Raw genomic sequence first — 17,288 nt, 5'->3', positions numbered from 1 at the left:
TGTTAGCCAGGATGGTTTCGATCTCCTGACCTCGTGATCCACCCGCCTCAGCCTCCCAAAGTGCTGGGATTACAGGCATGAGCCACCGCGCCCGGTGTTTGTTTGTTTTTTTTTTTTTTGAGATGGGTCTCACTTTGTCACCCAGGTTGGAGTGCAGTGGCGGGATCTCAGCTCACTGAACCTCAGCCTCCCAGGCCAAGCAATCCTTCCACCTCAGCTTCCCTGGTAGCCAGGATCACAGGCACATGCCACCACAACTGGCTAATTTTTGTGTTTTTGGTAGAGACAAGGGTTTCACCATGTTGCGCAGGTTTGTCTTGAACTCTTGAGCTCAGGCAATCCACCCGCCTTGGCCTCCCAAAGTGCTGGGATTATAAGTGTGAGCCACCGTGCCTGGCCTTCCAAGTAAGGTTTTATTGTCTCTATACCTGGAACCTTCACCCCAAAGCTGGAAGTGTACTTTGTTTCTTCTCTCTTTGTAGAATTGAAGTCCTAAGGACCCCATTAGGCCCACAGTGGTAGAAAAGGGGCAGATTTTTCACCAAAATGGTGCCATGTGGGAGTTGCTTGATAAATCACTGGTAAGGCTGTTTGATAGGGTATTAGGCCCAGGATTTGAAGTCTGATGGCCTGGCTTAAGTATAGCTGTGTGGCTTTGGGCCAGTCACTTACTTGATTTCTCTGATTTTGTCTCTTTGTAAAATGAAGATGCTAAGGATACTATTCTCCCTCCCTCTTAGGTAGATTAGGAAAGTCATGTGAGAACGCCCTGTTTTGTTCGTTGTTATTGAATGCTAGCTCTTATTGCTATTATTATTGTTGTTATAGTTATTATAGCTATTTTTAATAATTTCTGTGACTAGAGAAGCTTTGCATTGCCTTTATCCTCAACTTGTTCTTTGCTTTTTCTCCTCTTTCCTCTTTTTTTAAACTCTGGGGAATATGATAGGTGATATTTTTGGCACCTGAAAGGCAATGATTCAATTGCTAAAAACAGCTGTGGTTTGCAAATTTGGACTGCCACTTAGAGAAGAATTCTCAGTTTTCTGAGCAGTGGGTGAATTATCTGGTTATATGAAAATCTACATGATGCATCTGAAAGCCAAATAGAGACATGTTTGAGCAATGTGTGGACAACTCACCCCTTTGGATGATCCACACACTCTTTCCCTTTCATTAGAATGATGATGATCACGTGTACATTGGGAGATGAGGCAAAGGAAAGAGTTGATAATCTAAAAATACAGGGAAGAGTCAGATGGGAAAGCGAGAAAGTTTAGGACACAGTGCAGATGGTATAGTCTGGATAGCTGGGCTGACTCCAAAACAATGACTTAAGAACCAAGAAGAACCGCTTTTGCTGAAGTCATTTGGACTCTGTGATTTGTGTCTTCATCTCCTGGAGGAATCAGAAGAGGAAATAACACTTTTTGATATTATTTTCAGTAATTCAATAAGCACAGAAAGGAGTTGGTGAAATCCCAGTCATAAAGGAAGTGTTTCCAAAAGTACTGTCCATATTATTGCATTTTGAATACTAAATAAACTCAACAATTGGCTCCCCCAATATTTGAAAAATTTCTTCCTTCCTCCCTTCCTTTTTCCTAAAATTATTTTTAATTGACATATAATAATTATACATACTTATGGGATACAGAGTGATATTGCAATACCTGTATACAATGTGTAATGATCAAACCAGGATAACTTGGCCAGGCACGGTGGCTCACGCCTGTAATCCCAGCACTTTGGGAGGTTAAGCAGGCAGATCACCTGAGGTCAGGAGTTTGAGACCAGCCTGACCAACATGGCGAAACCCCGTCTCTACTAAAAATACAAAAATCAGCCAGGCATAGTGGCAGGCACATGTAATCTCAGCTACTCAGGAGGCTGAGGCAGGAGAATCCCTTGAACCCAGGAGGCGAGGTTGCAGTGAGCCGAGACCACGCCATTGCACTCCAGCCTGGGCAACAGAGCAAGACCTGTCTCAAAAAAAAAAAAAAAAAAAAAAAAAAAAAAAAAAATATCAGGATAATTCACACAATTATCACTTCAAACATTTATCATTTATTTGTGTTGGAAACATTCAAAATCTTGTAGCCATTAGAAAATGTACAATAAATTATGTTAATTATAATCACCCTACAGTGCTATCAGACACTAGAATGTATTCCTTTTATCTGGCTGTAATTTTGGATTTGTTAACCAGCCTCTTCTATCTCCACTCCCCACCCTTCCTAGCCTTTAGTAACAACAGTTTTACTCTCTACTTTTATGCAATCAAATTTCTTAGCTTCCACATATGAGCAAGAACATATGTGGTATTTATCTTTCTATGCCTCACCTATTTCACCTAACCCAGTGTCCTCCAGGCTCATTCATGTTGCCTCAAATGACAAGATCTCATTCTTTTTTTATGGCTCAATAGTATTCCGCAAATACATATGCCACATTTTCTTTATCCATTCTTTTTTTCTTGAGATGGGGTCCTGTTCTTTTGCCCAGGCTGGAGTGCAGTAGTGCAATTATAGCTCACTGCAGCCTTGAATTCCTGGGCTCAAGCGCTCCTCCTGCTTCAGCCTCCCAAGTAGCTGAAACTGCAGGCCCACGCTACCACACCTGGCTAATTTTTTCATTTTTTTGTAGAGACAGGGTCTTGCTGTTTTGACCATGGTGACCTCAAACTTCTGGTCTCAAGTGACTCTCCTGCCCCAGCCACCCAAAGTGCAGGGATTACATACCTAAGCCACCATACCTGGCTCCATTCATCTGCTGATGGAAACTTAGGTTGATTTCATAACTTGACTATTGTGAATAGTACTGCAGTGAACATGAGAGTATAGATACCTCTTCGGCATGCTTATTTTCTTTTGGATACATACCCTGTACTGGGATTACTGGATCACACAGTAGTTATATTTCTAGCTTTCTGAGGAACTTCCATACTGTTTTCCATAATGGATGTCCTAATTTACATTCCCACCAACAGGTATAAGAGTTCTCTTTTCTGCATACCTCACAGCATTTCTTACTGTCTTCTTTATAGTAGTCATTCTAACTGCCTTCATTTCCTTCTTTCTTCCCTTCCTTCCTTCATTTATTGACTATTTGTAACATTCTTAGAATTTTCCAGATCCCTGAGAATAAAATGGTGAGCAAGACTGACGTGATGCTTGTCTTCATAGACCTTATGGTCCAGTGGGGAAAACTGATAATTAAGCAAGCAACAGTAATAAGATGTTATGATTCCTATTACAGGATGCTATAGGAGTCCATGGTGGGAAGTACCCACCTTAGTTTGTGAAGAAAAGGAAATCAGGGAAGTCCTCTCAGAGAAAATGACATTGAGGCTAACACCTAAAAGTTAGACTCTCTCTAATTTATACAGTTCTTCTTATGGTATGATCAGAGGACCACTAGTGGTAGACATGTACGGATAAAGGAATGGTTTGTATGGTTCGTCATATGAGCATAGTCCTTCATTTGTTATCATTGCTTATGACTGTTTATATGTAATAAAGATCAACTCTTTTGAAGTCTCAATAAATGCAGTGACATTATGCCACTTCTTCCAATATATTGTAGTTGCAGGACCATGGAAGTAAGGGAGAAGGACATGTAATTTCTTTGAAGTAATTAATAGATTTTAAAAGAAACCCTTGCTTTTAACCAGTTTTCCAGTTTACCTGCTTATTTGAGCCTCTTAGTAAATAAGAAGAAAAGAGCAAAACAAACAAAAACCCATTTATTCTTGAGGACCATAGAATAACTAGAGGCACAATTAAAGGAAACATGAGGACAATGATAATATTAGTCTTCTCTAATGAAGAAAACTGGAAAATGAAAACTAGGGACAGAACTGTAGTATCACCACAAAAATCAGTGTTTGCTTGATTCATTCCTAAATTCCCTCATTCGTTCGGCAATATTGACACTTATTTCAATGTCCCAGTGCCCATCACTTAGCAGGTGCTCAATGCATGTTGGAGGGAAGGATGCACAAAGCGAGGGGCAGGTGAATGAGCAGAATAAAGCACCTGAAGTACAAAAGAAGTAATGTCTTATCTCATTCACATTTACATGTGCTGTCTCCGCTGTTTACACTGCAGAAGAACCTTATCTGCTGCTAACTTTGCGGTAGTGTTGAATAGATGGAAATCAGGTTAGACAGCCCTATGAGCTATGCCTACATATAGACATAGTAGGAAAGTATCTTCAGTGTATGTTTAGGAGTGATGGAAAAGTCTTTTTGTGGCCCCAAATAATATTTCATTCTGTTTCAGACATTTCATTTGAGTGAACAATCTTTCATTCTACATTAGTATGATGATGAAGAATGTAAACAATCTGGGAAGAGGTAGACCACACTGGCTTAAATTCACACTAAGGCTTTAAAGGCAAATAGAAGATCCTTTTCCCCCTTTTGATGGAGGGGAAGAGAAACACAGGCCAAGGAAATACAATTGGTCCTTGAATAACTTGAGGGTTAGGGGCGCTGACCTTCTTGTATAGTCGAAAATTCATTTATAGCTTTTGACTCCCCCAAAACTTAACTGCTAATAGCCTGCTGTTGACCAGAAGCCTTACTGATAACATAACAGAAGATTTACTGATAATATAGCATAAGTCTAACTGATAAACATATTTTGTCTGTTATCTGTATTATCTACTGTATTTTTATAATAAAGTAAGCTAAAAGAAAGAAAATGTTATTAAGAAAATCATGGGCTGGGCATGGCAGCTCACACCTGTGATCCCATCACTTTGGGAGTCCAAAGCAGGTGGATCATTTGAACCAGGAGTTTGAGACCAACCTGGGTAACATGTCAAAACCCTGTATCTACACACACACACAAAAACAAAAATTAGCTGGGCATGGTATCACATGCCTGTGATACCAGCTGCTTGGGAGGCTGAGGTGGGAGGACTGCTTGAGCCCAGGGAGGTTGAGGCTGCAGTGAGCTGGGATCCTGCCACTGCACTTCAACCTGGGCAACAAAACAAGACCCTGTCTCCAAAAAGAAAAAAAAAAGAAAGAAAAAAAGGAATAAAAAGAAAGAAAATAAAATTATAAGAAAGAGAAAATATATTTACTATTTATTAAGTGGAAGCAGAACATCATCATCATAAAGGTCTTTATCCTCTTTGTCTTCACATCGAGTAGGCTGAGGAGAAGGAGAAAGAGGAAGCATTGGTCTTGCTGTCTCAGGAATGGCAGAGGCAGAAGAGGTGGAGGAGGTGGAAGGGCAGAAAAGAGAGGCAGGTGCACCCAATATAATTTTCATTGAAATAAATTAATGTATAAGTGAACTCTCGCAGTTCAAACCCATGTCATTTAAGGGTCACCTGTACTCAGAAGGCACGGGACCCCAAATACAAACTGTACCACGTTAATGCCTCGGGATAACATCAATGAGTGATTCTGAGTTTTATGGGGCCTGACATTTATACAATGGGGACCTTTATAAGGAAAATAAAACAAGGAAATCTGCAAATTATGTAAATATTTGACCATATGAACACATTAGCAGGGCCCTTCTTAGGATATTGTTAGATGCCTGTGAAAGCAGGGAGCTGGAAATTTAAGCTCCATGAACTTCTTGGTAAATTAGCCTCTGTGACCCCACTTGGCTGTGCATCTGCAAATGGGAGAATATGACCAAAGGGAGATTTTGACTCTTTGCCTTCATATACAAGACATGAACAATACTATAGTTGGGGAGTCTGACCCGAAAGGTATGTTTACTGTCAAAGAACACCAAAGTTTTAGTCATTGTCATTCCATGAACCTTAATTTCCTTGATTCTTAGATACAAATATTTCCTTGAATCTTAGAACAAATATTAGAAAATTCACCATTCGTTTAATAACAACTGGGAAGGGAGAGGGTAAACAGCAGGCAAGTTTCATTTGATACTGATTTTGAATAATATCCTGATTTCAAAAGCATTGAATTGTGAAAAATGCATCATTAACTTACAGAAATTTAATAACTGTATTACCTTTTGGGTTATAAATGCTGTTTATTGAGTGCACTATATATTATTAATCTATGTGCTCAAGTCCACAGAGCTTTTTAAGTAGTAAAATTTGAATTCAAACTGAGGCTTATCTGACTCTAGAACCTGCAGTCTTATCCATTACACTATTCAGTATCACCCACACTTATCAACTATTTATTTTATAACTGATGTAATATTTATATTCCTAACCACCCAGGATTAGGAAGCCTTTCAAAGGAGAATACTGAATGAATGTTCTTGGTGAAAGAACATCAATTTGACCCCACCATCAATTAATAAGCTAGGGTGAGTGTCCTGGAAGTGAGGGTTGAATGAATTGAATGGATGAATGAAGTGAGGGTTGAATGAATGAATGAAGTTGGGTATCATGATATTAGGCAAGTGATAATGGAAGAGGACAAGACTTTTTAGTGTTATTTGCATTGATCTACTGGATTCCATTCTTATGTTTCATATACACAGGCTCTTGGTCAGTGTTTAGTAAGGTCCTGCAATATGCAAGGCAATGACAATGTGAAGAAGGTATGTGCTACCCATGGACATTTGGAGGAATGGCCCTGGGAGCAAATTGCTGTTTGGGGCAAAAAGCTTCATCAGGAGGAAGGGGCAACTTAGGATGACCATGCAGTGTTTCAACATGTAAGTGGGAGGACTATAGGGTTTGTCCTAAGCAAGAGTAAAATTACCAGTGAGGCTACTGGAGCCTATGACTTGTAAGTGGGTAGGGGTTGGTTAGTCACAGAAAAGGACTGGGAAAGAAAGGAAGAGTAATTTATGTTCAAGTGGCTACTTTCCAGTCTCTCTACTAGCACTTACCCTTGAACGTCGTCATTGCTTTGGGACTCTGCGAAACTTTTATTTCCCATTTTCTTGCATATTATCATAATGTCCTTGCCTCCCCAGTGACTTTGTCTTTTTTGTGTATGTTCTTAGTTTAATTTTATGTTTTGTTGCAATTACATTCAACTGCTTTTCTGTGGTTTGAGATAACAAGTGCAGAGAATGCAAATTTTAAATCCTAAAAATGTCACAGAAACAGAAGCCGCAAATTAAAAATTGATCTGATACCGAAAGAAAATGGGCAAAGATGGCACTCCAGAACACAGAGATGATAAAAAGAAATTATACAGAGAAAGATTAATGAAACTGACAGGAAGTACATTAGACAGAAGAAATACATCAAGAGGAATGTGATGAGATACTGGAATGACTGAGCTCAGAATAGCCCAGCTTGTCTAACCTAAGAAGGACATGTTAAATATGGAGGCAGTTTAGCCAACCAGAAGTTGTGGGTCTCCTCAAACAGGAAATTCAATTAGAAAGTGAACAGAGCCCTAAACTGGAACTGTGAGGATTTGGTGTTTGCCCTTGTGATGCTGAGGTATCTTCTCTGAAACTTAGCTTTCTCATCAGTGAAATATTATCTCTCTCATTTATTTATAAGTATTTTATAAGCAAAGTAATTGTCAAGCATTCTATAGGGCACGCAAAAAGGAAAAAAAATAGAAAATTACAATTCAGTATAATAAGGTCAAAGTCAGAGGTAGGTTCAAAGAACTTTGGAACCCAGGGGAGAGAATAATTAACTTTCTGAAGGTTTGAGGAAAGTTTCACAGAGGAAATAACATTTGAAATAGGCTTGAAAAAAAATCAGACTATGTGGATGAGCGGTGAGTAGGGGAAAGGTAATCAGTAAAAAACTATTACTTCATGTAGTTGAAAAGTAGGAGTCCTTTCTTTGCAGTGGACCATAGGTCTTCCTCCCATAGGGGAGGAATGGGGGAAGTGGTAGCTAAGGGGTGGTTGTCAAAGTCTAAGATAACAAGTTAAATAAAGCAGTTAGCATCTTGTCCTGTGGTTCAGTGGTTCTCAACTTTATTTTATCATGTCTAAAATACTCGCATGGACAAATGGATAAAATAGACTATGGGTTGTATGCAGTTACTAGCTCCTTAGCTTTTTTCCCCCAGTTAAGGAAACATTTCAGAATTTTGGCGAAATATTATGACAACTTTGAATCCACTCTTTTTATTTTGAAGTAAATTATTCCCAAATCACTGTTTTCAATAGTATCTGAAACAAGTTGCTTGTAGCACATCTCCCAGCTGATCAAACAGACCTCTCTGAGCACAAAGAATTGAGTACCGCTGCTGGTAATAGGGAACCACTGAAGGCTGGAGAGGGATTTGTCAAGTTAACAAATAGCAGCAGTGTGAAGGATGGACTAGAAGAGGAAAAGATTAGAGGCAGGATGACCAAGGAACAAATGACAAGATCCAGAACTCAGGGAGGGGCAGTGAGGAAGAAGAGGACAGTCAATATCCTCTGCCCTAATGTAGCAGGTAAGTGGACAGTCAAAAAACGCGAAAGAAGGATGGAAAGAAACATAGGAAAGGCACAGAGCTCTTGCCTTGACCACTTATAAATACAATAAGGAACAAAGACTGCCAAGAGGCAAGGATGTCCCTAAGAAGGGCTCTGTGAGTAGGTAAGGTTTAAGAAGCTTCCTGTAGCTATTCAGCTCTTTGTAACCAACTCTGTAGAGGACCAGTTTGGGTTACTTAAAGAGCTACTGTTCTTCCTGAAATTCTGGGGAAGGTTGATTTCCAACTAGATGAGATGCTAGAATTAATGGGCTCCAGCTTCATTTGGAGGGTGGGCCTCCTGCCAGGGCTGATTAGCCCAGCTGGCCTGTCCACTATTCCTGTTTTATTGCTTCCTTTCTCATTAAGGAAGGTGTTGGGTTTGGATAACCATAAACAACATGTCTGCTGCTGCAAGCTACCATTTCTTACACAGCCAGTGGTTGAAGCCAGGCTCTCAAGAGTCTTTTTAAAGGACTTAGATCACAGTTTTAGAGGCAGGATATCAAGGAAACACAGGAAAAGGAAGCCCAGATTTGCAAATGTGCTACATACATTGTTCTTTTCTTATTTTTACCGTTTTTTTTTTCTTTTTTTTTTTTTAATTCAAAATGGTAGGGAAAATAAACTAAAAAAATCCAGGCTGTTTTCTCTAGTCTCCCCTCTCTTTCTCTCTCCCTGTTCCTCCCTCAGCATGTCCATGTGAAACAGTACTCATAGTCCCCAGCCCTGAAATATGAAGAAATGGAGCTAGAAGGGTTTCCCTTTATACAACTCTGCCTCTGGCAGGTCCAAGGATTCAGAGCAGCCACTGGCCCTTTACTGAGCAGTTTTCTGGGTACCTGAAAGCCCCCTTGACCACATGGACCCAAGGATTGAAGTCTATTTGGGAACAGAAGAACTGCTGAAAGGCAGCCAACCACTCAGCTCCCTTTACCTTCACTTAAGTAATTTCAGCATTTGTACTTCTTTCTCCCCAGACAGTGTATCCCTTAAAATAGCCTTCATTGGCACATCATTTCTCACTAGCAACTGTACCCTTTTTCTTTCCAAAGTACTCCAATTTTCTGTCTTCTAGCACAGGGAGAATCATGTTTACTACAAAAAACCACAGTGTTGAACTATAGCCCTCAGTTTCTTAGAGGTTTACTTTCTAAGGGAATTTTGCAGCTGGTTCCATCTGTTTCTCCTAATTTTTTTCTCTCCTCTTCTGCCCATGCTGATTTCCTTTCCAGACCCAACCAGCACCCAGCCTCAGTGTCTGTACCTCCATGACATGTCACCATCATGCTCTTTGCTCATGGAAGATACAGAGGTCATAAGCCTCCCGCCATGCCCCAAACTGTAAATACTCAGAAAATATTTGTTGGTTTTTACTGACTACTCCTAGAACTTTTAACATTAAAAATTTCTAGGACTATTTCCCCAAACAACATTCCACGTAACTGGTTTAGTTTTTGTATCAAAGTTGTCCCTCACTGTGTGTTTTTCGTTCATGTGGCTTGACTGGAACTACCCCTGTATTGAGAGTGGAGAAATGAACTACTATGAATGATAATTATGTTTGTGTGAATTATCCATGTGCATTTTAAATTCTAAGCTGGCCTTTCCTGCTGCTTAGCATACATCTGGGCTATTACCTCTCACTGCAAGTGTTATGTCTGAAGGAAAAACAATCAACTCTAATGTTATTCATTCAAACACAAGCTCATGTGCCTTGGACAAGGAGAGTGGTCTAGGTAACATTCTGGTCTACACCTCTAAGTGCTTACTATATGCCAGACACTACTTCAACTGCTTCACAAATATTATATTATTTAAATATCATAAAATCCTCTAAGGCAGATATTATTGTGATTTTACAGTTGAGGAAATTGAAACACAGAGAGGTAATGTAACTCACTCAAAGTCGTGCAGTAAGTAAATAATAGAACCAGAATTCAAACACAGGCAATCCGTCTCCAGAGTCCATGCCCCTAACTGCTCCTCAATTTTAGATTGTTTCCTTTCAAATCTCCCTGCAAGTCAGAAGAGAATTCTGATTAACTTTTTTATTTTTTATTTTTTAAGAGACTCTCATGCAGGCTGGAGTGCAGTGGTGTGAACATAACTCACTGCCTCCTGCCTCAGCCTCCTGAGTAGCTGGGACTACAGGCACAAGCCACCATGATTGGCTAATTTTTTTTTTCTTTTTTGAGATGAGGAATTTAGCTGTGTTGCCCAGGCTGGTCTCAAACTCCTGGCCTCAAGTGATCCTCCTGCCTCGGCCTCCCAAGTAGTAGGGCTACAGGCGTAACTTTTATTTACACAGAGTCTATGTCCTTGAAGGGTCCTGTGGACATAGTATTTTATGAATCCAACCATTTTCTGGAATCAAGTCCTCACTTATAGGAGCTAGAGTTTGAATTCCTTTTGAAAAATAATCATCTCATACAAATCACCTCTCTGAGTTTGGCATGCCACCATCCAACTAAGTACAGTAGGTTCTTGAATAATTTCATTTCATTTAACCTCATTTTATTATAACACTGATGGAAAAAAAAAATCAACTCCCAGCTGGGGCCACTGTCTATTTGGGTTTTCTCCAGATACTCCTGCAAATATGTAGATTGCATTAGGTTCCCTGGGTGTCTAAATGGTCCCTGTCCAAGTGAGTATGGGTATGGGCATGAGTGGTCCTGCAATGGAATGGTGACCTGTCCATGGCTGGTACTCACCTTGTACCCTGAGCCTCCGAGATAGGCTCTGGCTACTCTCAACCCTAAACTGGTATAAGCACGTTGGAAAATAAATGAATGAATCAATAAAAATTATTGTAAAATAAAAATTTATAAAGTCTACAATAATTATACAAATGCACAATAAATGATGTGGCAGTAAAGCACACAGCAAGTCTGTCATATTTGTGATTGTTTTTGAAATTCCTGGTGGTAGGAGGTGCTCCTTTTTGTTTTGCAAACAAATTCCTTGATTTAACCCCCCCACCTCCATGACTACCACCACTCACTGATTCACCAAAAATTGAGTAAATAATTTTCTAGTTTTTATTCATCTTTTTTCTTTTTTCTTTTCTTTTCTTATTTTTTGAGACAGCATCTCGCTCTGTCGCCCAGACTGGAGTGCGGTGGGTGGCGCGATCCCAGCTCACTGCAAGCTCCACCTCGCGGGTTCACACCATTCTCCTGCTGCAGGCTCCCAAGTAGCTGGGACTACAGGTGCCCACCACCACGCCTGGTTAATTTTGTTTTTGTATTTTTAGTAGAGACAGGGTTTCACCGTGTTAGACAGGCTGGTCTCGATCTCTTGACCTCATGATCTGCCCGCCTCGGCCTCCCAAAGTGCTGGGATTATAGGTGTGAGCCATCACATCCCGGCCTATTCATCTTTTTAAAATGTATATATAGATCACACTTATTTCAGTGATTAGTATTAAAAGTTTGGGGGTCTTTATTTAGAAATTTGGTGATGTTTTTGTGACCAGAAATATGTCATAGAAACTCAATTCTTGTTAGTATCATTTAGCCTATAGCAAAATTGGTTATATTATACGTTCTTTTTCGCTTGAAGTTGCCGTTTCCAAGGACCTATTGATGACTTTAAAACTTATTGTACTTATAACAAACGTTCTCAAGTGATAAATGTGGAAATACATGATTGTTTCCTTTCTTAATATCAGAATATTATAACGAGCTTGATAACACATAAAATCCTTCTGGTATCCAAATCACCTTGTATGGTAATTGACCTTTAACACTTCTGAGGTTATTGGATTCCGTACATAAATTACCTGCTAAGCAAAGCAGAATTTTCCTTTTCTCTCTCAGATCAAGGGGAGGCTTGATATCCTGAGATTTGGCAAATAAGCATGTTGCTCTTATCCAGATCTTTCATGTTGTAATAGGTTTTCATTGTATGCCTTTGCTTTTCCTGATCTCTAAGATTGTCTTTGCAATCAGCATATTGCTTCCAATTCTTTGATCAGTTTAGTCGCCCTTTATCAGGTCACATGACTTCTTTAAGGAGTGGCAGTTTACTGTGAGCTTGTGCGAGGGCAGGTGTGGAATTGCATTAACTTCTTTGTGTTACCCAGAATCTCCTATGAAGTACTTACTCTGTGCCAGGCATTCTGATAGGAAGTAAATACAAAAGTGAGTAAGAGTATTCCCTGCCTTCAAAGAGCTAATAGTTCAAGGTTTCTAGGAACTTCCTGAATTTCTTACGTGGATCAAAAATGGTAGTTCAGAATCCTACCACCAAACCATAAGAATAATTGGCGCTAGTTCCTCCGAATTCATGCATCACCATAGACAGACCCACATAAATGTGTGTCTGCTAGGTCTGTGCTCCTTTTCACTAGCTCTCAGGATCTTCCTGGGACTGGCCTAGTATATGTGTCTTTGGCCTTTGACAAGGAAAGGTCCTTAACACTATCCTATCAGGTATTATTCTAGCTTACATGTGAGGAAATTGAAGCTCAAAGTGGTTATAAAATGATAAACTAATTTGTATATCATTTTACAGTTTTTATCATTTTACAATTAAAATGATATACAAATAACTGTATCATGGTATAGTTTCATTTTATATATATATATATATGATCTCATAGCAGCTGCAGGGATCTTTACATAAGTGAGATCCAATCACTTTCTTGGTTAAATCCCTCCAATAGCTTTCCATCACACTCAGAATAAAAATACTCCTTTCTTCTCTGACCTTATTTTTAAATATTTCACTCCCTTACTTACTACACTCCAGATAGTCTTCTTTGGTTCTAAACACAGCAGACCTGTTTCCACCTGAGGTCCTTTTACTGTGCTGTTCTTCTAGATCCATTAAGGGGCTGGCTGCTTCTTCACTCAGTTCTTGGCTCAGATACCACCTTCCACGTGAGCCTCCTCTGACCACTATCTAAAGTACTAACCTTACTCTCCTGTCAAGTTGCTCTGTAGCGTGTTATTCTGTTTTGTTTTCTTCCATCCCTTATTATTACCTAAATTTCTTTTATTTGTTTACTTGTTTATTATTATTCTCCTTCCCTTGACTAAAATGTAAGACAACAAGAACAAAGACTTGTTATACTTCATTGCTATAGATCCACCCCTAGAACTCTGCTTGGCATATAGTAGGTGCTCAGTAAATATTTGTTTAATGAATTAGTTAATACCCTTGATAATGTATAAATGTTTTTGATGGGAAATCCTCAGCGCTTTCTAGCCTCATATTTATATATTCTCCCTAGGCAGTTTCATTTACTCCTGTGGATTTTTCTACCTTTCTCAGTGTTTTCCTCCAGCCCAGATCTTTGTTTCTGAGATGACCAGCTCTGAGCTGTGTTTGACTTTTTTCATTTCCCATACTTGTTGTTTTAACTTTCAGAATCAAAGATACTCTTGACCTTTGAGTGATAACCAAGGGAATCTACATTAGCATTATAAAATACTAACACATTTTAACATTGATATTTAAAAGGAACCTAGAGTTCATATACCACAAATTCATGACTTTAAATGTGGATGAAGAAATTGAAGTCCAAGATAATAACTACTACAAGTGTCACAAGTAGCATGTAGCATAACCCAGAATTTCCAAGGTACATTCTTATTTCCACATTATGGTTATTTGCCTACTGAGACCATAACTGTCCTTTTGTTAATGTGTTCTTTTACATATATTTATTTACTGAGATATAATTCACATAGCATCAAATTCACCTTTTGAAAGTATGAAATTCAGTGGTTTTAATATATTCACAGAATTTTGAAATCATCTCTACAGTCTAATTTTAGAACATGTTCATCACCTCCAAAAGAAACCTCATACTGATTAGCAGTCACTCTCCTTTCCCCCTCCCATCTTAAACTTCCTCTTCTTCTTCAGCCCTAGGAAACCATTAGTGTACTTACTGTCTCTAAGAATTTGCTTATTCTGAACATTTCATATAAATAGAACCATATCATATGTGGCCTTCTGTGTCTGGCTTCTTTCACTTAGCTTAATGGTTTCAAGGTTCATTTATGTTACAGTATTTACCTTTTTGTTTTGTTTAACCAAAGCTCCTTTCTCTAACTGCCTTTAATATCTTTGAGCACAAAATTAAACATTAAATATCCTCCAAGCCAAAGACAAAAAAAGAATAACACAAATATATTACTCTGCTCTGGTTACTCATAAAGGAAGTAGATAGTTTATCATGTACACAGATGTTTTTAGCACCATATTTTAAGGGAAATCATAGATGTAGTTCTTTAATCTGGCCATATGGATGTGTCTTTTGATTATTTAAGGCATTTTTCTTCCTTTCTTATTCCTACAATTCCCTGCTTCCCTTGAGTTGGACAGGCTGAACAGTATTGAAAGGAGTGAGAGGACTACCTGGTGGTATCCTCAAATGACTCTTCTTTTTTTGTGTATAAGAGTGCATTTTTATTTAATCTTTACCAACATGCTATTGGCCACCACCATTAATTCTCAGGATTTCTCTTCCATTTATAATCATAATACTCACTTTAACCTCAAATTTGTGTAATTTTCTTACAACTTTGTTTCTGAAAAAGGTCAGTAACTTTGCCAACCCAAAATACGTTCCAAATAATGCACATTGTCTAGCAAATGTGGGGAGAGAGGGCAGGGAGCTGTACCTCGCTAGAAATGAAAAGAGGAATATGATTGATTGTTGATGTCTATGTACCCATGGGTTTGGCCACATGTATTTTTTTCTTTTTGACAACCCTCAGGTGCAGAGAATTAAATTAACATAATACTCCTAACCTAACAGGAAACTATTATCATCAGTTCATGAAAGGTCTTGTTTTTGTTTTAATTTTCACCTCTCTCTTCTACATGCTTTCCTTATGTGTTTGATATATGTTCTAAGAGGCATGTGTCATTATAGGGTATTTACTGTTATTAGGTGCAAATGAGCAATTTTATAGGTAATATTGTGCCATAAATCTCATTTGGTGTTTGTTTGTTTGTTTTTAATTTACCACTAAACCTTTAAAGACTATTCATGGTGTTGGATTTACATTGACGTTATTGTTTTAACTGCTGCATAATATTGTATAGTATATATCCACATTTTATTTTTCCATTCCTCTAACAATGGGTATCTGCTACAGTGACATAGAAAGAATTCTCATTCTTACTCTTTAGAGACCTGAGGAAGAATTACTTTGGTGTGTATGTCTAGGAGAGTAGTTGGGGGGCCATAGGACCTAAATACACTATTTTCTTTGTCCAGCCTCTTTAGTGCATAGCTGGCATCCTCCCAGTCCCACCTCCTACTCTAGCCATCATTGTAGAGATCAGGGCTGGGCCAGCATGCAGGCTGCAGCCAGCTAGGTGTCAGTGTACTAGGTAGTACCTCACTTCTTATTTCCTTCTCTGAGGCAGAGATGAGGAAGGAACACTCAGAGAATCTACTCAGCACTCAGGCCTGCACTTGAAATAGGGATAGAGGAGCAAGGGGTTAATGGTCACAAGGCTACTCATGCTTTCTCTTGTACCCCCTTGGGGGTCAGTTCTGAGACACAGTCTGTAAGGCTCTTACCAAGATCCCTGTGAGACTGAGTAGTTGCCAGCACTGGCTATCAATTTCAAAATGCATCCTTGTCTTAGTTTTCCCTTCGTCCCTATTTCAGTCCCCCAGTCCCTCATTCCTGCTTCTTGGTATTATTTCTTGAGTGAACTACCTGTAGACAAGCCTTTGACTCAGGCTCTGCTTTCAGGGACTACCCAGCATACAATCTTACTCCTAAGTGCCACCAGATTGCAATCCAGAGCATCTTCACCCTGATCTGAATAGTTTGGTCAGTCTTCACCTTGTGGGTCAGAGGCTGGGCCATTTCAAATCTTCAGCGTGCTACCTTTCGACAAGAAGTTTTGCTTCTGCTTGGAAGGCATGCAGTTATTCCCTGTGTGAATGTGTCATTTGTGGGTCAGTGACTTTTCTTTTTACCCTTACTGCAGTTATTTTCAAAATATGATTACAATCTACCTGTACTAGTAATTATAAAATATGTCTCCCGCGAACATTCTCTCTACTTTCCTGTGATTTGTGACTTTTGATGCTTGTGATGCATTCGTGGCTTTTAGGTAGTGCATGGGTCATAGATGTGCTATGAGAGAGACTGAAAAGCATTGTTTCTCAATGCTTGGTAATATGGAAACACAATATGATTTATATTTTTTAGTGGAAAGTACTGCAGTCAGTTTACATCCTAGAGTATGCACTTGTTCTGTCACATTGTCAGTTGGGTTTACTTAGGGAAAAATGATAATTTCTTTAAGTGGCACATGTCAATGTTAATGCATTTTGGTTTGCGAATGCCAACTCACTGAACTGGGTGCATCATCGTAAAAAAGCACAAATCATGACTCCCTGAAAACAGGAAATCAGATCAACTTCCTTAAGGAAATGCATGTTTCTTCTCATGTGGGAATACTTTTTAAAACCTCATTATCCCCTTCTGCTTTTGTTGTGTAAACAGGTGGTTAATACATACACTCCAGGAAAGAAGATTTGGCTTGAAGGTGTGGTGACCACCTCAGCTGGAGGCACAAACAATCTATCAGATTCCTATGCTGCAGGATTCTTGTGAGTAATACTTGAAATTTCACCCCCAGGGGCTTTCAGGAGGGAAGGACAGTGAATCTCTGATATTGCTGATTATTCTGCCCATCCTAGGGGTGAGGCATGTTTCCTGTTGAAAGTTCATTTCATTCATTTGTGTATGTCTTAAACCATTCAACAATGATCAATGCCTTCTCTAGATATTAAAATGTCAGGCACAGGCATCAGAACAAGGATTATAGTAAGTAACATTAGTAACAGTAATAATTGTAGTAATAACGGCTTTATTGATGGTCTAAAGTTCAAAACACAGTATAAACAACATAC

The 17,288-nt window shown here is 39.1% G+C and overlaps 1 non-coding gene across 1 annotated transcript in view; it reads left to right on the top strand.

The window, feature by feature from the left end:
* Window positions 1–16,984, top strand: part of LOC103216367 (uncharacterized) — a 77,025-nt gene extending 60,041 nt beyond the window's left edge. The window contains exon 3 of the transcript XR_012094119.1: window positions 16,879–16,984. This is a non-coding gene — a transcript (uncharacterized protein). The remainder of the gene's footprint in view (window positions 1–16,878) is intronic.
* Window positions 16,985–17,288: the final 304 nt, after the last annotated feature.

The sequence above is a fragment of the Chlorocebus sabaeus genome, chromosome 9 (genome assembly GCF_047675955.1).
Source record: "Chlorocebus sabaeus isolate Y175 chromosome 9, mChlSab1.0.hap1, whole genome shotgun sequence".
NCBI classification, from domain to species: Eukaryota; Metazoa; Chordata; class Mammalia; order Primates; family Cercopithecidae; genus Chlorocebus; species Chlorocebus sabaeus.
The sequence above is the reverse complement of the archived record's forward strand: the minus strand, read 5'-3'. Positions and strand labels throughout refer to the sequence as shown.